Source organism: Megalobrama amblycephala, linkage group LG4 (assembly GCF_018812025.1).
Source record: "Megalobrama amblycephala isolate DHTTF-2021 linkage group LG4, ASM1881202v1, whole genome shotgun sequence".
Classification (NCBI taxonomy): domain Eukaryota; kingdom Metazoa; phylum Chordata; class Actinopteri; order Cypriniformes; family Xenocyprididae; genus Megalobrama; species Megalobrama amblycephala.
In genome coordinates, this window is record NC_063047.1 from 3269229 (window position 1) to 3295751 (window position 26523).

Genomic DNA, 26523 nt, shown 5'->3' on the forward strand with positions numbered 1-26523 from the left:
TTATGTGTCTGATTTTTATTCAATCAAAACTTATTTTGGGTTCATTTTAAGCCAGCCATACAGTAACTTTTAAACAATAGTTGGGTTAAATAAAATTGCCCAGCATGTTGGTCAAACATTTAACCCAACCACTGGGTTAAAACAACCCAATCGCAGGGTTTGTCCATATTTAACCAAACTTGGGTTGTTTTTAACCCAGCATTTTTTAGTGTATGAATGGGAGAAAGCACTCAATATGGCGAAATAAGCCCTGCCTTCTAAATAAAAGAGCCAATCCCTGATTGGTAAAGTCATTGCATCACTGCAGGATTGTTTTAAGGGAAAATGTAGCACAGATGTCTTCCTGCATAAGCACTGTACTTCTAACTCTCTCTCCCGTGTATAATTAAAAACTGCTGGATATGGTTTTGTTTTCCTCCCATCATTGTAATTTGTGCTGACATCTTTTGCTCAGCTCAACAAAACAAAAAAATAATGCTTACTTTTGAGTCAAAAATGGGCAATTAAGTTCATAATGTAGCGACTGTCAAATTACTGCCAGTAAAGCACAAGCGACTTTACAGGTATCAGCATTTTCCTGTGATACCTGGAGAATTGCAGCGCAATTTACTGTACCTTCGAGAACGCTTGGCCAACAAGAGACGGATGTCAGTCAAAAATAAGCTGAGTATGAACTCACTCTGCACTAGCATTTTCAAATCTATATTACTAACCACAGTAGATTAATAATATATAAGTAGAAGAAATGCCTGAAATATTACTTACTAAGTTATTCATGTTAGAACATGACAAAAATGACAAAATGCACTTTTAATACAGATAAATGAATTGGATACTGCGGTCGAGTTGAACAACCAGTTCTTCACCTCCAGAGATTGGATCAATGTCAGTGTAAACGTCCCTCTAGTGTACAATATGCATCAGATGGTGGGTGGCTGGTCAACAAAGGTCAAGACTACAACAGAAGTCACTTTTGAAACCAAGTGGGTGTTGATAAACTCAAGGAGAGTGCTAGTGACCTGTAATGGTCAGTATTATTCTGTTTTGTTTATGCCTAGAGATTGTTTCCAGGCTAAACGACAAGATAATCTAAAAATACTCTGCTTTATATAACTTACATGAGTAAAACTGATCCCAGTTTCCTTTAAAAAAGCATTTACATTTATTCATTGCTTATAACATGCACTCACCAGCCAATTTATTAGGTGCACCAGTTCAACTGCTCATTTATCAGCCAATCACATGGCAGCAACTAAGAATTAAGGCAGTTCTGAAGGCAAAAGATCTTCTACACTGCAGAAAAATGCTGTTCTTAGAGTTTTTGTCTTGTTTCTAGTCAAAATATCTTAAAGTTCTTAAATCAAGAAGCATTTTCTTGACAAGTAAAAATTATTTTCTTGTTTTCAGGAAAAAATAAGTCAAAATTAAGTGAGTTTTTCCTTAAAACAAGCAAAATAATCAGCCAATGGGGTAAGCAAAATAATCTTAATCCAAACTGAAAACAAGATTATATATCTTATTTTTGGTTTGAAATAAGATTATTTTGCTTACCGCATTGGCTGATTATTTTGCTTGTTTTAAGGAAAAACTCACTTAATTTTAACTTATTTTTCCTGAAAACAAGAAAATAATTTTTACTTGTCAAAAAAAATGCTTCTTGATCCAAGAAGTTTTAGATATTTGGACTGGAAACAAGACAAAAATTCTAAGTAAGAACAGCATTTTTTGCAGTGTATAGATCTTCTACAACTCAACCAGGTTTGGATTCTCCATTCATCTGCTTCTCTGTTCTCCTGCATGAAATCCCTCGCTATAGCTCTCTCATCAATGCAATCTTGATTTTTCAATCTTCTTACACAGCTTTGAAGGTTTGTGTAACTTTGATCTGAACAGCCTATTTTTCACTCACTGCACTAATTCTGCCTTTGCAACCCACGGCTAGGATACTAACTATCTACAATGAGTGCAAGCAATCCAACCCAGTGTGGATAAAAGGGCTAAAAGTGGTGCATTTATTTTGGCAAACCCAATGAGAGCGAGTTAGAATAGCTCAAGCGCTGTTTGCGTTACTCCAGAGAGCGTCAGAGCACTCACCGTCTGTCAGACTAGTCTTGCCTGCAATAAATGTACCAAATGCAGAAACAGGAAAGAGATAGAAGGGTGGTATTGTGTGCAGATGCTTTTCAAGACACTGTCTGTGAAAAGATGTTTACCTCTAACTAACCCTTGCGTTCCTCATAAAAAAATGATAGCATACAGGTTTAAACCAACATTAAAGTATGGAAGCTTGTTTCCGCCATAAAATAAAAAAGGTCATTGTGACTTTTTATCTCACAATTCTGACTTTTTTTCTTGCAATTGTGAGTTTATATCTAACAACTGTGAGTTATAAAGTCAGAATTGCGTGATATAACTCGCACTCGACTTTATATCTCACAATTCTGACTTTATAACTCACAATTCTGACTTTATAACTCACAATTCTGACTTTATATCTCACAATTCTGACTTTATATCTCACAATTCTGACTTTATATCTCACAATTCTGACTTTATAACTCACAATTCTGACTTTATATCTCACAATTCTGACTTTATATCTCACAATTCTGACTTTATAACTCACAATTCTGACTTTATAACTCACAATTCTGACTTTATATCTCACAATTCTGACTTTATATCTCACAATTCTGACTTTATAACTCACAATTCTGACTTTATAACTCACAATTCTGACTTTATAACTCACAATTCTGACTTTATATCTCACAATTCTGACTTTATATCTCACAATTCTGACTTTATATCTCACAATTCTGACTTTATAACTCACAATTCTGACTTTATATCTCACAATTCTGACTTTATATCTCACAATTCTGACTTTATATCTCACAATTCTGACTTTATAACTCACAATTCTGACTTTATATCTCACAATTCTGACTTTATATCTCACAATTCTGACTTTATATCTCACAATTCTGACTTTATAACTCACAATTCTGACTTTATATCTCACAATTCTGACTTTATATCTCACAATTCTGACTTTATAACTCACAATTCTGACTTTATAACTCACAATTCTGACTTTATATCTCACAATTCTGACTTTATATCTCACAATTCTGACTTTATAACTCACAATTCTGACTTTATAACTCACAATTCTGACTTTATATCTCACAATTCTGACTTTATATCTCACAATTCTGACTTTATAACTCACAATTCTGACTTTATAACTCACAATTCTGACTTTATAACTCACAATTCTGACTTTATATCTCACAATTCTGACTTTATATCTCACAATTCTGACTTTATATCTCACAATTCTGACTTTATAACTCACAATTCTGACTTTATATCTCACAATTCTGACTTTATATCTCACAATTCTGACTTTATATCTCACAATTCTGACTTTATATCTCACAATTCTGACTTTATATCTCACAAGGGCGGGTCTTTGCGAAGGGTCAATTGTGAGAAAAAAGTCAGAATTGCAAGATATAAACAATTGCAAGTTATAAAGTCAGAATTGCGAGATATAAACTCGACTTTATAAGATGCAATTGTGAGATTACATCATGCAATTCTGGCTTTATAACTGGCAATTGTGTTTATATCTCACAATTCTGAGAAAAAAGTAAGAATTGTGAGATATATCTGAATTGTGAATTATAATTGTGGTCAATTTTTTTCAAAGGGATTTATTCTATCTAACAGATAACACTTGAAGATGAAGGGCCGGTACATTTCCGACACACGCTCAAGGTGTTTGGCCAATCACAATGCACTGGGTCTGCTGGCCAATCAGAAACACTCTGAGCTTTTCAGAAGGAGGGGATTTGTAGAAATCAATGCATTTCAGACATTTTCTATACTTTATACCATTGACTAATATGCTGAAAATGCATCAGTAAAGGGTGTGGATGATGGACACAGAAGCCCTGGAGAACTGAATTACACACGCAAATAAGAGAAAGGAAGAACGAATAGACTAAAAGGATGTGCAGGAGCAGCACAGAGAAGACAATCAATTCTGCTGCATTAGTTGCTTCAGACAGACAGTCGGGATCTACTGAGCTCTCAGTAACTGACAGTGTGAGCTGCTGGGATTAGTTATCCCACACTCAGACCTCAAGCTCTTTAACTGGTTTCACCTCAGAAGAGATCACCTGTAGACCTGAGAGCTAACAACACCTCGACAGGCCATTTCCCCTGAGAACCTCAAGAGAACTTAAACCGCCTTTGCTTTTCTCTGAGGCTTTGTTCATTTAGTTCTCTCTACGTTCAGCGGATTTCCTCTCGCTGTGAAACATACACTCTTCCGGCATTATTTTAATTATCCGATATTAACTCCTGTTTTCCCCGGGCAAATGTCAGGTACAAGCACTATCCATTTTAGAGATGATTTCATTAAGCATCATTGCATAATTTCACACTGAAAAAAAGAAGCTCTGCTCTAATATCCTGCAGCCGCATATTAAAGCAGAATCCTAATTGAAATGAAACCTCATGTGACTGAACTGTCATATATATTTACACACAATACCATTGAAAAGTGTAGGGTCAGTAAGATTTCCTAATGTTTTTGAAAGAAGTTTTTTCTGCTCACCACAGCTGCATTTATTTGATCTAAAAATGTGAAATATTATTACAATGTATGTGAATATATGTTAAAATGTAATTTATTCCTGTGATCAAAGTGTCACATGATTCTTCAGAAATCATTCTAATATGATGATTTGATGCTCAAGAAACATTTATGATTATTGTTAATGTTGAAAACAGTTGTGTTGCTTCATATTTTTGTGGAAACTGTGATATGTTTTTGTCAGGATTCTTTAATGAATATGAAGTTCAAAACACCAGCATTTATTTTTGTAATCAGCTTTGTCCTTTGTAATCAGTTTAATGCATGCTGTATAAAAATATTACTGTCTTTAAAAAATCTTACTTGTCATTTCATACCTGTATGACTTTCTTTCTTTTGCAGAACATAAAAGAAGATCTTCTGAAAAATATTGGTAAACTGTTTTGGTCTATAAATATATCTAAATACCAATTGTAGATGCAGCTTCTGAAATAAAAATCATGGCTGTGGTAGCCTGAAATATTGTGAGTAATAAATTCTGTTGAGTCAAATAAAATATTTCTTTCTAAAGCTATGTTTTGTAATGTCTATTTGACACTTTTCTCATTTAACACAATAATGACTTTAAATTATCTTTCGGGGTTAATTTCTCAGCCAAACTTGATGTGTGATTTATTTGCAATTAATTATATTAATTAATCGGCACATCATGTAATTAAATAGATTACAAATTTGATTTGCTTGACAGCCCGAATATATACAGTGTATAGTATGGGTGTTACGAGACAGTTTGCTCACAAGGCGAGACACGAGATTGAGTTCACGAGAACGAGTCGAAATTTTGAAGAAATCCTCAATGACAAAATTCTAGAAAAAAAATCTGCAGCTGCATTTGAAATGTTTAACTAATCATCTGGTAATGAATGTCATTTCAGTTCTACTTTCTGAGTCTGAAATATCATATGCAGTAAAAGACAACAATACTCAAGCACTGTAAAAAGTTTTGCAACAAACTGACTGGCTTCACCTGTATGATTTCACATGAGTCTTACTGTACATGATTTATGAACTTTTGACCACCAAACTGAAATCCTTTCCACAAACTGATCATAGAAATAAAAACAGAGACCCAATTTTTCACCTCAAGCATGATACAGAGCTGAGAGACGCTTACAACTACACAGCCCAGCCTAAGACAGCTTTCATACTGGGAGATGTTTTCATGCATCAGGGAGCCGCTTTCAAAATGTGGTGCATTGAAATTCGCGTTTGAATGTGCACTCGCGTTTTACTTTCGCTTTCTATTTTGCGATCGTGTGTACTTTGTGAATGGGGCACGGCAGTGCTGAGCGCGCATTTGTCAGATGCTTTTAGGCTCTGTTGTGCAACGAATCCTCCGCCATGGTCTTGTCAGTCATCTCGCCACTTACTCTCATCACGTGATCAGTGAACTCTGATTCCTGCTGGACTACATTGGATGAGCTGGATGGGATTGAAGCGACCGTTATCCAATGGATTTAAATGGTTTTTATTTCTATAAAAAGCAAAATGACAGTGGAGGAGTAATGTAAACATAGTGGTGGAATATCCTATCCTAATTTCACCCTCACACTCCATCATGGCAATATCGCGAGACAGCTTTTCACCTCAACGAGAAATCTCATCACACCCCCAGTATATAGTGTAATGTCTCCACATACTGTTTGTGCCTATGATGCCTCAAAATGCAGTCTAAGCAGCCATTCACACAGAACGTGTTTTTGCGTCTAAAAATGCGAGACGCAGTGCTCAGGAAAGGTTTTTAAAAAAGAGCAGCATTTTTGAGGCGTGATCCAATAACAACAATAACGGAAATAATAAAAATAGGCAAACAACAGAATTGATAGATACGAGTTTTGACATGGAAAAAAAGGAAATAAGATAATAATGAGCACCGCCTCCGCCATGTTGCCGTCAAATAAAACCGTTGTCATGCCAACTTGCTACTGTAAACAGAAGCTCGCAACGCTTGCCCCGCCTCCGAGTTCTTCTGATTGGTCCACTGTTTTGGAACTGACATTGATGAGCGGCGCTGCGTGTAAAAGTTGAAAAGTAAAAAAAAAAGTGCCGCTCATGTGCGAGGCGCTGCAAAAGACGCGAGCGTAACGGTCATGCGCGTCCGTCAAGCGCATTTACATAGAAAAACAATGGGAAAGTAGCGCATTGGAATAGAAAAACGCGTTCTGTCTGAACAAGTATGTTGGGTTAAAAATGGACAAACCCAGCAGTTGGGTTAAATGTTTGATGGGTAGTTTTATTTAACTATTATTTATTGTTTATTTAACTATTGTTTAAAAATTACTATATTGTTCACTTAAAATGAACAAAATTATAAATGTTCATTTCAAACCTATTCCAACAATACAATACAATAGTATTAATAAAAATCAATATTTATTAATATGTTCAATAAATGAACATTTATTAAATTGCTTCTTATTTCTAATTGCTATTAAATGTTCACCTTTTGATTATTATTGTTGCCTCTAGTAATTATGTGTCTGATTTTAAATTTCCAACATATTTTGGGTTCATTTTAATCCAGACATATAGTCATTTTTAAACAATAGTTGAGTTAAATAAAACTGCCCAGCACGGTGGACAAACATTTAACCCAACCGCTGGGTTAAAACAACATTGGGTTTGTCCATATTTAACCCAACTTGGGTTGTTTTTAACCCAGCATTTTTTAGAGTGTAGGCAGTTTTGAAACACAGCTATTGTTTAGGCTGATGAAAACATACTATAAATAAATAATGAAGATAAAAAATGTCCAGGAGAGCATCAAACCTCCATTCAAAACATCTATACCGATGTATACTCTCTATACTCATCTATACTTTGGCCCTCAGGACGTTCTACTGTATGTAACTGTATAAGAGTCGATAAGAGCCAGTCCAGTTGACTGCAACATCTCTCTTTACAAACTGCATCACACTGTCAATAGTTTCATCTCAGACTCAAGACTTCTGCCATTTACTCTGAAGAGTGTGAAGAGTTTACTCGGGCGAAACCGAATCGGGTTGATTTCAGTGCCGTGGCCTTTAAAGACGGGTCGATCTGACAGAATGAACCGGATAAAAGACCCAGAGATTGAGCGCGGTTCCCAGAGGGCAGCTGTCCTCCTTCAAATGATTTAAGCTTTATTGCCTCTCTGAAAGAGAGCCGACATAGTGAACGGGGCGCCATTTTGTCATTTTCTTTTAAGGGCTCTCTTTAGCTTTGATGAAAACAAAACGAACAAGGACACAAAACCGGATCTAGAAGTTTTTCATTCACAGAACCTGAAATAACCTTCTGCGTCATTATTTGAGGACGGAAGAAAGTTGTTCTTTAAGCAGAATAATCCCCCATCCCATTCTCCACAGCTGATGGAGTTATGGAGGAAGGAATTGTTCTCTTTTTCCCTCCAGGGCCATTTTTTCCTACGGCTCAGAGGAGACAAAAATTGGGTGTCAGCGTCGCCTCATGCATTTAAAAGACCAAAAAGTACGTCTAACACTGCAAATGAATCATAAAGTTCAGAAGAAATGTGCTTCTATAAATTTTGCAAAGCAAAAAGTTGATCTTATATCTGTGAAGTCAAAGAATCGCACCTTGTGAACTTAATCAGGTCAGTGTTTATGCATAGGAATAAAAGACATAATGAAATCAGAGCATTTCACTATTATCAACAAAGGACAAAATTCAATATGACTATTATTATTATTATTATTATTATTTAAATTATAAAAAATAAAAACAAATGACATTACTATTGCAATAATACTATTTTACTGTCAAATAGAAAACAAGTAATAATAATAATAAGAATAAGAAGATTTCACTATTACTACAATATTATTATTATTAATAATTAATTATTATTATCATTATTATTATTATTGTTGTTATTTTATTATTTAAATGATTAAAAAATAACAAATAATGACATTATTATTGCAATAATACGATTGTGCTGCTAAATGAAAACAATATTTAATAACAATAATAAAAAAAGAAGTAATAACAACAACAACATTAATAATATTATTAGTTAATATTACAATAATTATTAATATTATATATATATATATATAATTAATATACAATAATTATTATAATTAATATTATTATATTGATATTATAGTATTATTATTATATATAATATTTTATTATTTGAATCATAAAAAAATTAAACAAACAAAAGACAATTTTATTGTCAAATAAAAAAGGATTTAATAATAATAATTCAATATGACAATGCAATAATAATAAGTATTATTATAATTAATAACAATAATACTTATTATTATTGCATTGTCATATTAATAATAATAATAATAATAATAATAATTATTATTATTATTAGTTATTAGTTATTTTATTATTCAAATGATATAAAAAATAAAAAAATAGACATAATATAATTGCAATAATACTATAGTATTGCCAAATAAAAAACATGTATTTAATAACAACAACAACAACAATAAATAATAATAAATAATAAAAAGAAATATAAAAATATATATATATATATATATATATATATATAATATTATTATTTCACAAAACAAAAGTAAAATTAAAATACTAATATTTATGAATGCAGTTAAATTTCTTTGATTACAAATGTTAAACTTAAATTCATACTTCAATACAGAAATCTATATGAATATATGAATTTTGTGCTGAAGTTGTGCTGCCGTTTACCCATGAGTCTCTTCAGTCATGCCAACAGTTAAAGGAATTGGATGTGCACAATTTCTCAAGCTCAAGCTGTGCGTGTCCTTCCTAAAAAGAGGACGGGGAAGCATCATATACCGCCTCTGAGCCCAAACGGTCCCTGCTAAAATAGATTATTCTGCTAAAAGTCACACACATTCAGAAGGCAGGGCAAGTTAAAGGGCATCCTGCTGATATGACTTCCTAGTGTGTAAATGTGCCCTGTGTGTATTTTTCTGAGATAGCAGGGTAATTGTTTCAGCTTCAGGTCCAGAGAGTCTGAGCTCTGCAAACAAACATCCATCATATCGCCTGCACCAGCACAACACATTGACCCAACACATCAATTCCACCTTTCCAGGGTAAAATGTGTGAATATATCAGGGGGGATTTTGTAGAAAACATTCTTTAGAGTCTGCTGGACTAGATGCAAGAATGGACAGAAACAAACTCACTAACACTGTGTTCACGGCAGTAAATTAAAACAGTGACTGACAGACTATAATAAATGCATGGCCACAAACACACACTGTAATGAATGCATCTCTCCTAGCATTACACAGCAATATATGAGCATAATACCACTGCACAAAGCTTTACAAATGTGACCTTTAAAATGTGACTTAATTGCACTGTGAATCTTACTATGATACTGAAGGTAATATGAGGGTTTGTAGATCTCTGTTAGTTTCAGTCTCACAGGGTTATAAAAGAGGATAATCAATAAGAAAACTCTGCCTCGCTGTTGAAAAGAGAGCCAACAAAATCCCCGGTGTTAAAGAAATAGAGTGCTAAAGAAACTCAATTTAGCTCTGCAGGATTGAGGCGAAGTGTGTACTTGTTATTTTAACACTTGCCTTAATGTGTGTGAGAAGGGTAAATATCCTGAGATACCCATCACTTTCTAAGAAAATCACATTTACTTTGGGAAAAAGAAAACCCCTTAAAGGGTTAGTTCACCCAAAAATGAAAATTATGTCATTAATGACTCACCCTCATGTCGTTCCAAACCCGTAAGACCTCCGTTCATCTTCAGAACACAGTTTAAGATATTTTAGATTTAGTCCGAGAGCTTTCTGTCCCTCCATTGAAAATGTATGTACGGTATACTGTCCATGTCCAGAAAGATAATAAAAACATCATCAAAGTAGTCCATGTGACATCAGTGGGTTAGTTAGAAGTTTTTGAAGCATCGAAAATACATTTTGGTCCAAAAATAACAAAAACTACGACTTTATTCAGCATTGTATTCTCTTCCGGAATCCTTTCCATTGAATTGATTCCATTGAATTGATTCCACTGAACTGATTCCATTGAATTGATTCCATTGAAATGATTCCATTGAATTGATTCCATTGAATTGATTCCACTGAATTGATTCCACTGAATTGATTCCATTGAATTGATTCCATTGAATTGATTCCACTGAATTGATTCCACTGAATTGATTCCACTGAATTGATTCCATTGAATTGATTCCATTGAATCCTTTCATCTGTCGGCGATGGTAATGCACTTTTACGTGGTTGTTTTTGCCAATTAGGACATCCGCGACATTTTGAAGCATCGAAAATACATTTTGGTCCAAAAATAACAAAAACTACGATTTTGTTCAGCATTGTCTTCTCTTCCGGGTCTGTTGTCAATCCGCATTCACGACTCCGATTCTTCTTCTTCTTTCCTGTTTTACGGCGGTTGCCATCCAGCTTATTGGTGCATTACCGCCCCCTTCTGCTCCGGAGTGTAGTTCACGACTCCGCAGTGACGCTGCTGATGTAAGACGCTGCTGATGTGTTATCTGGTGCGCCCGAGCTTCGTTTACAGTCTGAGGGAGACGCACGCTGTATTCAAGCTATTCTACATTGTTTGTATTTTGGTATTGCTATATTTTTTAAAATGGTGCGTAAGTGTGCATGTCGCGGATGTCCTAATCGCCAAAAACAACCACAGCGACGTAAAAGTGCATTACCAACACTGACAGATGAAAGGATTCAATGGAATCAATTCAATGGAATCAGTTCAGTGGAATCAATTCAATGGAATCAATTCAATGGAAAGGATTCCGGAAGAGAAGACAGTGCTGAATAAAGTCGTAGTTTTTGTTATTTTTGGACCAAAATGTATTTTAGATGCTTCAAAAACTTCTAACTGACCCTCTGATGTCACATGGACTACTTTGATGATGTTTTTATTACCTTTCTGGACATGGACAGTATACCGTACATACATTTTCAATGGAGGGACAGAAAGCTCTCAGACTAAATCTAAAATATCTTAATTTGCGTTCTGAAGATGAACGGAGGTCTTACGGGTTTGGAACGACATGAGGGTGAGTCATTAATGACATCATTTTCATTTTTGGGTGAACTAACCCTTTAATGCTTTTTGGTGATCATACATATACTTAGGGTATGTTTACACAACAATGATGTACTAAAAACAAAAGTTTTTCCGCATACAAAACGATCCCCGTTCACACGGAAACGACTGAAAACGCTGTATTCTGCTGCCAGGCCAGTAGATGGCAATGTCACTTTGTAAAGAAACACTATGTGCCTACAGGCTGAACATGTAATATGCATGTGCATAATGTCACCATTTTCACAAATTCACGTTTTTGTAGTTTACACGGAGATGATAACGGTATCGTTTTCAAAAGTTCACGTTTTCAGGCCCCCAAAATACCGTTGTTGTGTAAATGAACGGCTAAAATGCATAAAATTTTAAGTTTGGGGTCGGTGAGATTTTCTAATGTTTTTGAAAGAAGTCTCTTCTGCTCACCAAGACTGTATTTATTTGATCAAAAATACAGTAAAAGCAGTGATATAATTATTAAATGAAAACAAGTCATCTAATAATTTACAAGGAAAAAAATGTAAATGAACTTGCAGAATTCGCTGTGACATTTCACATTTGATGGTTTTACATTTAAATATTTGTTATGTACATTAGGGGTTTGTGTTACATATCATGGTGTTTAATAAATGTTTATTGCATTATTTTAGTGGCATGTGTGTTATGTTGTTTTGTATTTGTGTGTATTGGTCACCCTTTATGTCCGTCTGTGTGTTTTGCAAATATCTAACCAATGAAATGTATTTAAAAAAGCTTGTGATTAAACCTCGTAATTCCATTGGCTCCTCAATCTGTCAGTCAAACATTATAACTCCGCCCCACCTCTATCATGAAATTCTGCTATCATGGTTTTTGATATATTTTTACTAGTGGGTGCAGGACTCTATAGTTCATTTATGTAAGTGAGGATAGCAAAATAAATTATATTATATTATATTATATTATATTATATTATATTATATTATATATATATATTATATTATATTATATTATATTATATTATAAAAGTGTCTAAGTGTCTAATGAGCAACTCAAATACTGTAACTACAACTGATCTATAGAGACACATATACTGAGTAATTCTCAGAGCAAATGCATACAGTGACTGATTTCTAAGGAATATGAGAGTTGTGGATTTGGGCTCCACTTCAACATAATGAGTCCAAACACACTCATCTTCACAGGCCAGATGTCTCTCCGATCACACACACACACACACACAGATCTGGGTCACATCGTCCATTAGCATACTTTGAAGAACAAAGTTTGTAAACAAGAGCAGTGAACAGAGGGAGTGAAAGAGAGTCAGAGAGATGAATAGATGCAAAATGCAAAAACTGAAGACAGTCTTTTCATTCCCCCCAGACTTTTTTGACAAGCCTCTTCATTAGCGGGACATCAGAATCAAGCACAACAGACTATTGCATTGGAAGTGTCTGCAAACGAGTAGCACTTCACAGCTCCATTTCAAACCCTAGTGAGAACATGGCATTTGTTGGGTATGAAATCGTATCGCTGATGGAGACAGAGAGCAAGATAAGATTATCATGTCTGTGAGGACAGTATGCAGAGAATTTGACCTCAAAAGGCTGAATAAATTTGCCATCTACTGTTTGAAACAGCCTTCATACGAAGTCCTAAAATGCCATCTAGATAGTCAGCTTCCCCGTTGGAACGGAGCCCGTGGTCGTGTCATGTAGGCCTGCAGATAATTGAAAATTACGCTTGATTGATTCCATGTTCAGGGTCATAAAACGCAAGCGTTTATGTATCCGTTTTCAACCTTAAAACTCAAACGTGTAAAGTCAAGTGATACAAAACAGCTAAACGCACAAATCTCAGATGGGTTGAACAGAGAGAGAAGATGGAGGCGGAAATCAATGAGCGAGAAGAAAGCAGTGGCGGCAGGAGCAGAAGCAATCTGAAAGAGAATAGAGGAGAGATGGCAGAGGAAATGAGTTGTTTTTTCTGCTTCTACTCCCACAGCTGTATATTACTGTATTTTTAATGGGATATTGAACTATTTTACGATGTATGTGGGTGAGAGAGAATGAGCTGCGAATCAGCACACTGATTTAATACGCTTAAAGACAAAAGCATGTGCAAATGCATCAGTCAACAACACCATTGCTGCGTTTTTCTCCTTCTCTCCTGCAATGAACCAAAGACAGTCTCAAAAACACCTGTGGAAACATGTGACCAATCCCGTAAGTGTGTGGGCGGGGCTTTTCTCCACTGACTTTCTATGATGTTCGATGTGTTTCTAAGGATTGTAAGAAGACTCTGAGATGAAGAACGGGAATGTGGTTTGTGTAACATTAGCAACACATTATTAGCTGTTTGATAATGTAGTCAAGCCAAGGTCTAATCATATCAATTATCATTAAGCGTCTGAAGTTGTATACATAAAACTCATTACCATTCTGATACATGGACTGTATAATTCACTCTTCCTCTTCATCTTAATCAGTTTCTGCTTCAAACATATATGGCTGAATTAAACCAATATTTCCACTTGTCATTTGTGTAGCGTTTACTAAAGTTGACCGTGTGGATCAGGTAATCCGAGCTGGAGTGAGTGAGTGGAGGCGGAGACTAATTTGCATATTCATGAATCCACATATTCTAAATAAAGCAAGGGTGTAGAGTTACAGTCAAGCTATTTCAAGACACGAATAAATTATCTTCACAGGAAAAAAAATCATTTAAATATGTCATTTTGATTAACAAAGATGTGTTTTAAGGGATAAAATTATTGACTGCAGGGGGACTTTAAAAGACCTTATTAGATTACATGTTTAAATTCTCAATTGAGTCAAAGAGATGCTAAAAATTGGGCATCACAAAACTACATTTCCCATCATTCTCTGTTGCACAGAGACCAAATGTACAGATAAAGCATCAATTGCATCATTTATTTTGGTAAAAAAGCAAAACAATTCCACAAGTGTAATGGCAGGGACGTTGAAAATTATTTTAATATGCAAAACTGTTACCCAATCATGGCAGAGGGCTTGAATGCGGCACGCCTATAAAAACAGAGTGTTTCAAATGCCTCATTTCCACTGAAATCACCTGGGACAATTTGTCCCTGGAACTTTTTTCCCCCAGATCTGTTGCTGTCTGCATTTCCATCGCAGTCTAAAGTACCTTGAAGATTAGGCAAATTAGTCCAGTGACGTAAGACTGCGCACGTCTTTCCCGTTCCCGCTGGATTTTGTCCTCCACATATATGATTAATAAAGCCTGAACCTCGTCATTGGTCCATCGGCTGTATTTTTAAAGTCCATTGTTGATTCAAATAGCAAACAACTCTTACTGCAGTCACCACAACAGACTTTTAAAAATGGTGGTTGAAATAAAATGCTGCGTGAACTCAACCAATCAGCATGTTCAGCGCCAAAGTCCCACCCCCGAAAGTTCCTGAACTACCTCGTGAGCAGGGACTTTCTGAGGGGGAAATTTTTGTCCGAAACTTCATTTAGATCATGGTTCCTGCGGTCGAAACACACCGAGTACCACCCCAAAGTCCCTAGTTCCTGGGGAAAGTTGGAAACACGGCTACAGAGAGGGTCAAAAACAGGATAGAAAATAGCCTTTTAATTCTAAATTAGGCGGTTTTTGATGTAAAAATCTGGGTAAAATTATAAGTGGACCTCAAAGAACATTATAAAATTCTTAAGAAATGTAGTTCATGACGCCTTTAACAAAAACTATGATAGTATGTGAATGATACTACTATAACACTGATGCCCATCATCTCAGAAATAACCCCGCAAGAACACGACATGTGTGCGAGAGCGAGGACAACAGAAACGGGGCAAGGGCGAGACAAATAAAGAGCAGCCAGACTCACTGGGACTTTACAAAGACAAAAATGATGAAGACCAAAGTAGAACATCAACAATGTGCTCATTACAGCAGCTCATTTAGAGTCTCCTCTAATAAAACATTCATGAATTCACATGTTCACATCATTGGAATAAGCGAGGAGGAACATGGTAATCAGGTTTGGCAGTGGGAGAGCTCATGCATGACGCTCCGCTGCGATTGGTCGGATTATACGTACAGTCTCCGCTCCCGCCGCGGTTTAGATCTCGATTTAGAACAGAAACCCTGTCATTATCTTCCTCAGCACTTCATACACTGCTTTCACATCAGGTGGGAAGATAATTAGTGCTGTTTGCTAAGTCAACCATCACTACTATTGCTCATATGTAGGGTTGACGAGTTCACCTGCCCGTTCGGTCTTAACAAACTTGGAGAGCAAAGTAAAAATACAGAAGTAAAAATCACATTGTTTGTCTTTATAAGGAACATTGATTTGCTGCAAAACCTTTGAAGACAGACCTACAACTCCATACTGAAATCCTTTTAGAGAAAAATATCACTGCGCGGTCTACAGACATGAGTTGAATCATATGCAATCGAGTGTTTTTAGTTCAGGATTGGATTACATGGAGGGTGTCGATGTGTTGTAGTGAACCGCTGGTGCAGACGGCCGTCTTTGTGTATCCACGGCAACAGCAGGTTTCTTTTTTAGCGTGAGCGGAGAGAGTGTATGACAGGAAGTTCAAGGACAGCAGCGCAGCACCCGACTGGAGTATCTGACAAGAGCCGAACATGATGATGGTGTTGTGACTGAGAGCGGGAGAAAGACTAGACAGCTCACAGATTATACAGTCTAATTTTCAACAAAAACAATGAATTGCATGAGGGTCATGCTTTACATTCAGAATATTGAGCCAAATGGATTTTGAATGCAACTTCCCATAACAAAAAAAAAAGGTTTTTTTTTTTTTTTTTTTTTTTTTAAGTTTGGGGTCAGTGAGAATTTTAATTTATTTTTATAAAATATATGGGTACTCTAAAGTGCAGAGGACGCATTAAATTGAGCAAAAGTGACATAGATCTATTTCAAATAAACGCTGTTCTTTTGAACTTTCTGTTCATCAAAGAATCTTGAATAAAAATGTATCATATTTTCCACAAAAATATGAAGCAGCACAACTGTTTTCAACATTAATAATATAACATTAAAAATATTAGAATGATTTCTGAAGGATCATGTGACACTGAAGACTGGAGTAATGATGCTGAAATTCAGCTTTGATCACAGGAATAAATTACATTTTACTATATATTCACATAGAAAACAGTTATTTTACATTGTAAAAATATTTCACATTTTTACTGCATTTTTGATCAAATAAATGCAGTCTTGGTGAGCAGAGAAGACTTTCTTTTAATGTTGAAATACATTAAAAAACCTTCACCCAAATGTTTAAATAGTGTATGTGACATGTAAGCCTATTAGTCAGCAATTAGAGCTACAAACACAACCAATACAGATGATGACTGACAAAGAACTGAACAAAACTGAGGGTTTATATGCACAGAAGCAACTGAGACACAGGTGTAATTAATCAGAAACCAAGGAAATTAACAAGACTAAACTCAAGGTACGTTTAAACGACAACAATGTACTAAAGTTTGAAGTTTCTACTTTGTGTTTTTCATGTACAAATGACAACGTTGTCAAAACGATCCCCATTCACATGGATCCACAAAAACGACTAAAATCGCTGTATTCTGCTGTCAAGCCAGTAGATGGCTTGATCTCACTCTGCACAGAAACACTACGAGACTGTAGACTTAACACGTAATACTCATTCATAACGTCACCGTTTTCACAAATTCACTTTTGTAGTTTATAACTGAGTTATCGTTATCAAAAATTGCGCTTTGAAATCCGTTTTTAAAAGTTTGCATTTTCAGGCCCCCAAAATCCTGTTGTCATGTAAATGAATGGAAGGCATTCAAAAGTTTTCCGTTTTTAGTTGTCGTGTTAATGGAAACACAAGAAGTATCAACAAAAACTCAATGGAACCTAACATAACCCTGACAAAACCATTTTAAAGCACATAAAATGCCAATCAGGGAATTTTGAAATATTTTGAGCAATACATCTTTTATGTGTCTGAAATTGTACCAACCCCAAACTTTTGAATGGTACTATTTCTGAAGGTCAAAAAAATGCATGCAACAGAAGTTCACAAGAATCCAAACAGGATTATTGAACTTATCCAAAGACACATTAAATATGTGCATTCAGTTCTAGCAGGACAGAGTGATGATGGAATGGATTATCCATTAGATGTTACTTCCTTTTCCTAATGGAAATTTCTGCTGACAAAAAAAGGTGATGGACTGAACAAAGCAAAGATGAGCTTCAATGGATGATGTAGCAGATGCACCAATAAAATGCATAAATTAAAGTACACAAAGGGTTCTAACAATGTGGGGATCTGAGGAACCCTAAATACTGTGCAAAAAGAACACACTCTGCTATAGATCTTCTCTTATCTACACTTAAATTTGGTGTAGAAGCAATTTTCACTCAGAATTTTCACTAGTAATTTTTTTAAAGAAATAGCAAGTAACATTGAATCAAATGCGAAATTTTGAAGTTTATTTTCAACTTTGAAAAATCATTTAGAGCAGTGGTTCCCAAACTTTTTAGCTTGGAGTACCCCCCTGAAGGGATTACCATCCTTCTGCGTACCCCCTCTCTTCCACTTCGACTGAAGTCACACCTTTACCATTAAGGGACAATATTTGCCCCCTAAATTGATTTTCCAGTGCATTTTTTTACCTTTCTGAATAACTAAATACTGTTTTAAATAAAAAAATGTTCAATAGAGAAATATGCAATGATGGTAAAACTTTTAAATATTATACTAAAACTGCCAGTAGGTGGCAGCAAGTCACTGTTTTTATGAGTGAATCATCGAGTCATTCATTCAGTAACGAATGGCTGTGAATGAATCATTGAATCATTGACTCTCACAATTCGTTCAAAGCCGCAGAATTGTTCGTGAAACACAGACGTGTGTTGTAGTTCTGCTGTGGTTTTCGTAAGAACTATTATTTCATTGCAAAATATAGAGTAAATACTGACAGTACTGTGTTTATAATGTACGTTTTATTTTTTTCATACAAGAACTCACACAACGGTATGTTTTTGTATCAGAGAAAGTTTGAGTCTTAAATCTAAATTAATCCATTATCTGTGTCTATATTTGTTATTCATGCGAATAAGTGCTGAATCCCCAATTTTACAAATGTGCATTGTCGAGAACGACAGTAATTTAGCGTGATTTAAGGCAGCAGATTCTGCACGCAATCTATCATTTGCATGCTGCTTGTGTGGATAGAGTCATTTTTGACTGCAAATGATGAGGTAATTTGATTAAATGTACTGGATTTACGGTATTTTGGCAGTTAGAAATACATGCTCGATTTTAATATTATTTTAAGGTAGAATTAAATGAACTACTCAGCATTTTGATCGCATACCCCCTTTTGTCACCTCACGTACCCCAGTTTGGGAACCGCTGATTTAGAGGGAAATTTTCAGTTTTCGGTACATTCAGATATTGTTGGTGACTATATGACATAATCCAATATTATAAAAGCACATATTCCATTCCTACTGGTGTTTTCTCAATCCCAGCTGCGTGGCATTAGTAGGCATGAAGTGTATTTCTCATTTCTCATATGAGGAGAAAAGAGACAGTGATAATAAAAGATGATGAAGAGAGACAGATGGAGGCGAGCCAAAGGGAGAACGAGAGAGCATTGTAATGTGAAATGAGCAGAGAGAGAAACTGATAGAGAGATCAATCAGTGGACAGGTGAAAGCTGTTGACAGCTTATTTCCGGCTCGATCCACTCTGACCCTCAGCATCTGTGATGCGGAAAACAACAATACAGCATCTCTCTCTCTCTGTCCTAGTGGAGGTAATAGGACATCCTTGAAGAAGGAGAAATATACAAGTGAAAGAGAAAGAGTCTTTTTCAGCTCACCAAAATATGGCATTTGCAACCTATTCTGCTCGAGTAATGTGGTGTATTTTGATTAAAGCAGGACACTGAAGTCTAGTAGAGCTGCAGGATTAATCGTTAAAAGATTGGATCTCGAATCAAACACCTACGCAGTCTTATTCCTAAATGACAGCGATTCATCTGTCTATTAAACATTTGACAAGTACGTCTTACAATAATTCATATTATCACAAAAGTACTGGGATAAAAGTTTATAGTTCGGATATAAACACTGATGTCTATGGTAGAGATCAAAATAGAGTAAAATCAACTTCTGAAAGTAACTTGACGCTTCAAATAAAGATTGTATCAATTACATTGTTACACCAGTAGGTGGCAACAAGTGACAGTTAAAAAAAAAAAATCATTGAATCATTCATTCACAAGATTTGTTCAAAAGTACTGATTCATCCAGTAATGAAACAAGTGTGAGTCATTCATTCATCCATTAAAAGTAATGAATTCAAATTAATTCATTCTTCTTTGTTTTTTTGTTTTGTTTTTTTATCTATACAGAATCATGGAATAATCATGTTCTCAATTTATCCATAATCGTGGAGCGGTACAGTTTAGGGTTTTTAGGAAAGTACGGAATGATTTTTTTAATGTTTAAAATGAGTCTCTTCTGCTCACCAAGGCTTAACATTTGTATATGATTTAAAATACAGTAAAAACAGTAATATTGTGAAATATTATTACAATATAAAAAAAAACTGTGTTTTATTTGAATATATTACATGATGTAATTTATTTCTGTGATCAAAGCTGAATTTTCAGCATCATTACTCCAGTCTTCAGTGTCACATGATCCTTCAGAAATCATTCTAATATGCTGATTTGCTGCTCAAGAAACATTTATTATCATCATTAATGTTGGAAAACAGTTGTGCTGCTTTATTTTTTGTGGAAAAACGTGATACATTTTATTTTTCAAGATTGTTTGATGAGTAGGAAGTTTAAAAGAACAGCATTTCGCAACATTATAAATGCCTTTAATGATTAATTGAATGCATCCTTGCTGGATAAAAGGATTAATTTCTTAAACCCAAGAGAGGAAAGCAAATAAACTCTCTTTTATATCCCTTTCCCCATCTCCACGTGTGAACGAGTGACTCTCGGCTCTGATTCATAATCCCAGCGCTGTCATGTTTTGATGCTGATGAGATTATATCTGTACACTATAGTATTAGAGTCAGAAGAAACAGTGCAGTGCGTATGAACGTGTGCTCGCATGATTAAAACTTCAAATGTTATATAATTAGGATCCACACATAAAGAAGGATCTTGCATTTCAAGGATCAGTTCAGATGAGACACATGTACTTTTTAAAGGGATAGTTCACCCCAAAAATTCTGTTATCATTCACTCACCCTCAAGTCGCTTCAAAGCTGTATGATATTTTGACTATTTCAACCTGTTTTTGTTCATAAATGACGAAGGAAGTTTAATTTGTTAGAACTGTCCCTTAGTCTTTGAATGGGTACACTGATCCAAACCAGCACAAACCTGTCTGAACAAAAAAGGAAATTCAATTCTAAGCTGGTCTTTTAGGCAGGGAAGTCGGATCCTTGATTAAGAAGCTTTGGGAGGACATGTCAGAAATAATCTCCAGTGTAAGAAGCAAATCTATGTCAAATCTATGTAAAGCCTTTTTACTGGTTATTACTGGGCTGCTGAAGTATAAAAGGCAGTCGTACACTCATTTCTTCACCCTGGAGGACCGTACACTCTTTAACCGCTGACACATGTCATGAATAACTAGAGCTCATTTCAGACTGTATTACAAACACAGACGGCAATCTCTAACCTTTAGATTGATCCAGAAACACCTCCACTCTTCCTAATGAGAGAAGCCACAGAACCGCAGCACCTCCAGGGGTGACGGGCAAAATACGAGGAGACGCAACGAAGCCAGAGAGAAGATGAATCAATACAATCACAGAGCTGCTGCTACAGATGAACTGTGCATTCAAATCTATTTCACTGCAGAAACTGATGAAAATACAATGAAGGGCACAGAAGAACTAACATTATTAAATCAGTGTTTTTTTACTTGTTTTTCAGTAAACACATCTGAACATCCTCATTAAAACAAGATACACTTACTTGAGACGCAATTGTGTAAGAGCATAACAATTTCATAACTCATTAGCAACTGCCCAGAAAACGTCTATGGTGTTTGAGTGTTATGAATTATTGATCAAGATGAAATAGGACACCATCAGGAGTGTGTGTTCACGTTTGCACAGCAGGACTGAATCTGAGACACACTAACAAGAACAGGCTATGGTCAAAATCACTCATATAACTTATATAAATTTTAAATATTTTTACAGACAGTCAGTGATAAAATAAGAACAAATAATCAATTACGAGCAATAGCGCAAATAAATACAATAGAACAAACATATACAAATGATATAAATGGTTCTTTTCAGGTTTTTCATGTAGGTCTAAACTAGATTTTCAGGTACAGAAATAGTAATCAAATGTAAAATATCACTGCATAGTCTTAACTGTATAGATTAAAGATATTCAGTCATGAGTAGTGAGCGATTTTTTCTGTCTTTTGTTTGATTAACACAAACAGACAGCAGCAGGAATATTAGGCTGCTGTCACTTTAAGAGCTGCACGGATCCAATATACTGTTACACATGCATCTTATCTCACGTTTACGTTCACTTAAGACATAACCGACTATGTTTACACTGATACTCAACAAGACAGACATAATTTTGTGTGAATATGTCTGTGCAAGCTCTGGGCGCGTGCGAGTACCAAACTAACACTGTGTCCTAATCAGACGCGATGCGATAAGATTCCAGCGGCAAACAATTTGACTGTCCACACTAGACATGACGCGACAATGAGAAGCGATAAATCAATCAAAAACCACAGCCAATCAGAACAGAGTGTGGGCGGGCTCTCTCAGCAAGAGTGCAGCGGACACAATGAAATAGGCAAGTAGATAGTAAAATTCATAAATATACACCATTTAAACATTATTTAAAGGTGCCCAAGAATGCTTTTTCACAAGATGTAATATAAGTCTAAGGTGTCTCCTGAATGTGTCTGTGAAGTTTCAGCTCAAAATACCCCATAGATTTTTTTAAATTAATTTTTTTAACTGCCTATTTTGGGGCATCATTAACAATGCACTGATTTACACTCGGCGCCGCCCCCTTAAATCTCGTGCTCCCTGCCACACGAGCTGTCGACTATATTACAGCACATTTACAAAGTTCACACAGCTAATATAACCCTCAAAAGGATCTTTACAAGATGTTCGTCATGCATGCTGTATGCATGCTTCGAATTATGTGAGTAAAGTATTTATTTGGATGGTAACGTTTTATTCTGAGTGAATTTGAGGCTGTCCTCCGTGGCTAACGGCTAATGCTACACTGTTTGAGAGATTTATAAAGAATGAAGTTGTGTTTATGAATTATACAGACTGCAAGTGTTTAAAAAAATGAAAACAGCGACGGCTCTTGTCTCCGTGAATACAGTAAGAAACGATGGTAACTTTAACCACATTTAACAGTACATTAGAAACATGCTAACGAAACATTTAGAAAGATAATTTACAAATATCACTAAAAATATCATGTAATCATGGATCATGTCAGTTATTATTGCTCCATCTGCCATTTTTCGCTGTTATTCTTGCTTACCTAGTCTGATGATTCGGCTGTGTGCAGCTCCAGACGTTAATACTGGCTTGAACATGGGCTGGCATTATGCAAATATCGGGGCGTACACCCCGACTGTTACGTAACAGTCTGTGTTATGTTGAGATTCGCCTGTTCTTCGGAGGTCTTTTAAACAAATGAGATTTATATAAGAAGGAGGAAACAATGGAGTTTGAGATTCACTGTATGTCATTTCCATGTACTGAACTCTTGTTATTCAACTATGCCAAGGTAAATTCAATTTTTGAATCTAGGGCACCTTTAAAGTACATACGGAGTGACTGAAAAAATTATTGTCATACAATACGCTTGTTTGTTCGCATTAAGTTGACAGTTTAAATGTTCTTGTGCCCATTTATTTATTTTTAAGATCTGAGGTGAATTAGCCAGTGCTGTTTTTCATTACAGCTAAAAAGCTGGAAAACAGAATGATATTCAAAATCACGTCACGCTTTTAACATTAAATAAAGCACATAAAAAGTACCTGATCTTATCATTGCCATACTTTGTGTTGCTGTTCCATCTGCGACGTCGCGGAGAAATAGAAATCGTTTCTAAAATAGAATATTCGCGGCTGGTTAGGACAAAAACTCAGATTAATATGGAAAAGATACCTTTAATCGCGTGTCACGGCGTCGCGTCTAGTTAGGACACGGTGTAAGAGACGCGGGTACTTTTGCATATATGAATATTTAAATTGGCAAAGCTTATAAATGCCCAAATTATCAACTTCTGTGATGATGCAGCACTGGCCTGATTGACAGTGACAGTTCTGTCAACTGGCCGGAGAGTCTTTCACGCTGACCCCTGGTCCTTATTGTCCAGCCCCGAAGTGTTTTAAGTTTTCCATCTAATATTTATATTTTGTTTTATTTCAGCTTTATTTAAATGAGCAAAAATGATTTCTAATAGTTTTAGTTTACAGTATGCAGTCAAATATTGCTCTGAGAGTCTAATTCGCAATTTAGTTTCTTGGGAGACGATCATAGAGCCATCTGTTTCAGACTCACTTCCTGCCCAGCATCCTTTGAGAATTCTGCACTCGACTTATCTGGATCACAGGGAAAAGGAAAGCCAACCAGCCAGCCGCTCAAACTGTGCTACTGGGACACAGCTGCTCGCCTTTCAATTGAGCCGTGGACCAGCGAGGTCTTTCCTCCATTAATAACCACCTGACCTACATATTGTAGGTGGCACCACAAAACTGACGGAATAAACACCAGCCACATGCCTCCACGCGTCTAATGGATTCTCCTGATAATGGTCTGTGCGGGATTGAGGATTACAAAATATTGTGCAGTGCCTGGACTCGAAAGTAATGCAACATGTAAGTAACTGTGTTCATTCTAATGCCTGATCTGATATTAATGATTCATGTACAGTCAGATGATCTTTGTCTGTGCGTCAGTTAATCAAACCTGTGACTAAACGCTCAACTTCACGTTGTTTCTCTTAGTAGGATGAAAATAATCAGTTATTTAACAGTGATTAAATTATTTAAAGAAAGCAATCAAAGAACGCTCCCTTTGCAATCGCTGGAGCTGTCAATCAAACAGCGCAAGTTTATCATGACTGACACATGCAAAACTCCCATTTTATTCAACAAATCTCTTAATTATATTGCGTTTGCACAGTTAGTGAAGATGAAAGCATTTGTTAGTGTGCAGAAATTGAGTTGCAGTGATGAGATCACTGCTTTCATGAACTCAACATGTCTGTGATCGACTACAATGTTCATCACTGCAACCTTTCATGCCGCGATCTAAATATAATGCCATAGACCTAAATGTAATGCGGCACTTTTCATGATTAGTTAACCTTGAGAGCTGTAATAGTAAAAACGCGCTAAAAGAGAGAGTAATACTTCAATTCTATTTCAAATGGAAAGATGTTATCCAATCACAGCAGTGGGCGTTTACACTGAAGCCTCACAGCAGACACGCCCCTTAAAACAGAGCGCTCAAATCAGAGGGCTAAAATCAGGGTAGGAAAAATGTCTTTTATTTATAAATTATGAAAGTTTTGGATGTAAAAAGTATACTAACATTATAAGTCAGGGGTAGGCAAGTTCGGTCCTAGAGAGCCGCTGTCCTGCAGAGTTTAGCTCCAACCCTGAAAAAAAACCTTCAGCTGCCTATAGCCTTAGTAATCCTGAAGAGCTTGATTAGCTTGTTCAGGTGTGTTTGATTGAGGTTGGAGCTAAACTCAGCAGGAAAGCGGCTCTTTAGGACCGAACTTGCCTACCCCTGTTATAAGAGCACCGCAGGAAACATCATAAAACAATAAAACAACACAGTTCATGACCCCTTTAGAGTGCCCCAATTATGCTAATTTTAGAAATTCCTAATTTTGTTTTAACGTCTCCTACAACAGGTTTACATGCATCCAAGGTCAAAAAACACTTTCAGTTTCTCATAATACACATTGCACATCACCTCATTTCTCAAAGAGTCTGAAAATGACTCGTTCGAAGATTCAATCTCTCTAAGCCCCGCCTTTCTGTGAGCCTGCTCTGCTCTGATTGTTCAGATGGCCCGGTCTGTTGTGATTGGTTGACTGCTTACAGCACGTGTCAGAAACAAAATGCCCATGTCATAACTGATAGTTTGTTCATGAGAACGAGGCGAAACGAGATTTTAACACAGTATTTTTAAGAAATCCTCAATGATGAAATACATGACTAAAAAATTGTCTGCAGCTGCACTTGTAATGAATGTAATTTCAGTTCTACTTTGCGTATGAATTATCATATGCATTAAAAGACAACAATACGCTGTAAAAGGTTTTGCCACAAACTCAACTGACTGGCTTTTGTCCTGTATGATTTCACATGAGTCTCTTCAGAAAACTGTACATGATTTATGAGCTTCTACAACTTCTGACCTCCTAACTGAACTGCTTTTCACAAATTGATCATAGAAATAAAAACAGTATAAATAAAAATGAATAACAGTTTTCTCTTAGTCTTATTAAGCGCAAACAATAAGTGCAACCATAATCAAAGCACTCTCTCAATATTCAAAGTGCAAATAGAGACCAAATTTTTCTTCAAGCATACAGAGCTGAGAGATGGTTACAACTACACAGTCCAGCCTAAGATAGCTTTCATATTGGGAGATATTTGCATGCATCAGGGAGCCGCTTTCAAAATGTGGTGCATTGAAATTGCATTTGAATGTGCGTTCGCGTTTTACTTTCGCTTTCTAATTCGCGATCATGTGAGACATTTGTCA

General features: G+C 35.8%; 1 protein-coding gene across 2 annotated transcripts in view; it reads right to left on the reverse strand.

Moving 5' to 3' along the window:
* Positions 1 to 26523, reverse strand: part of srrm3 (serine/arginine repetitive matrix 3) — a 109340-nt gene that overhangs the window by 53414 nt on the left and 29403 nt on the right. The gene's annotated exons all lie outside the window — the stretch shown is intronic.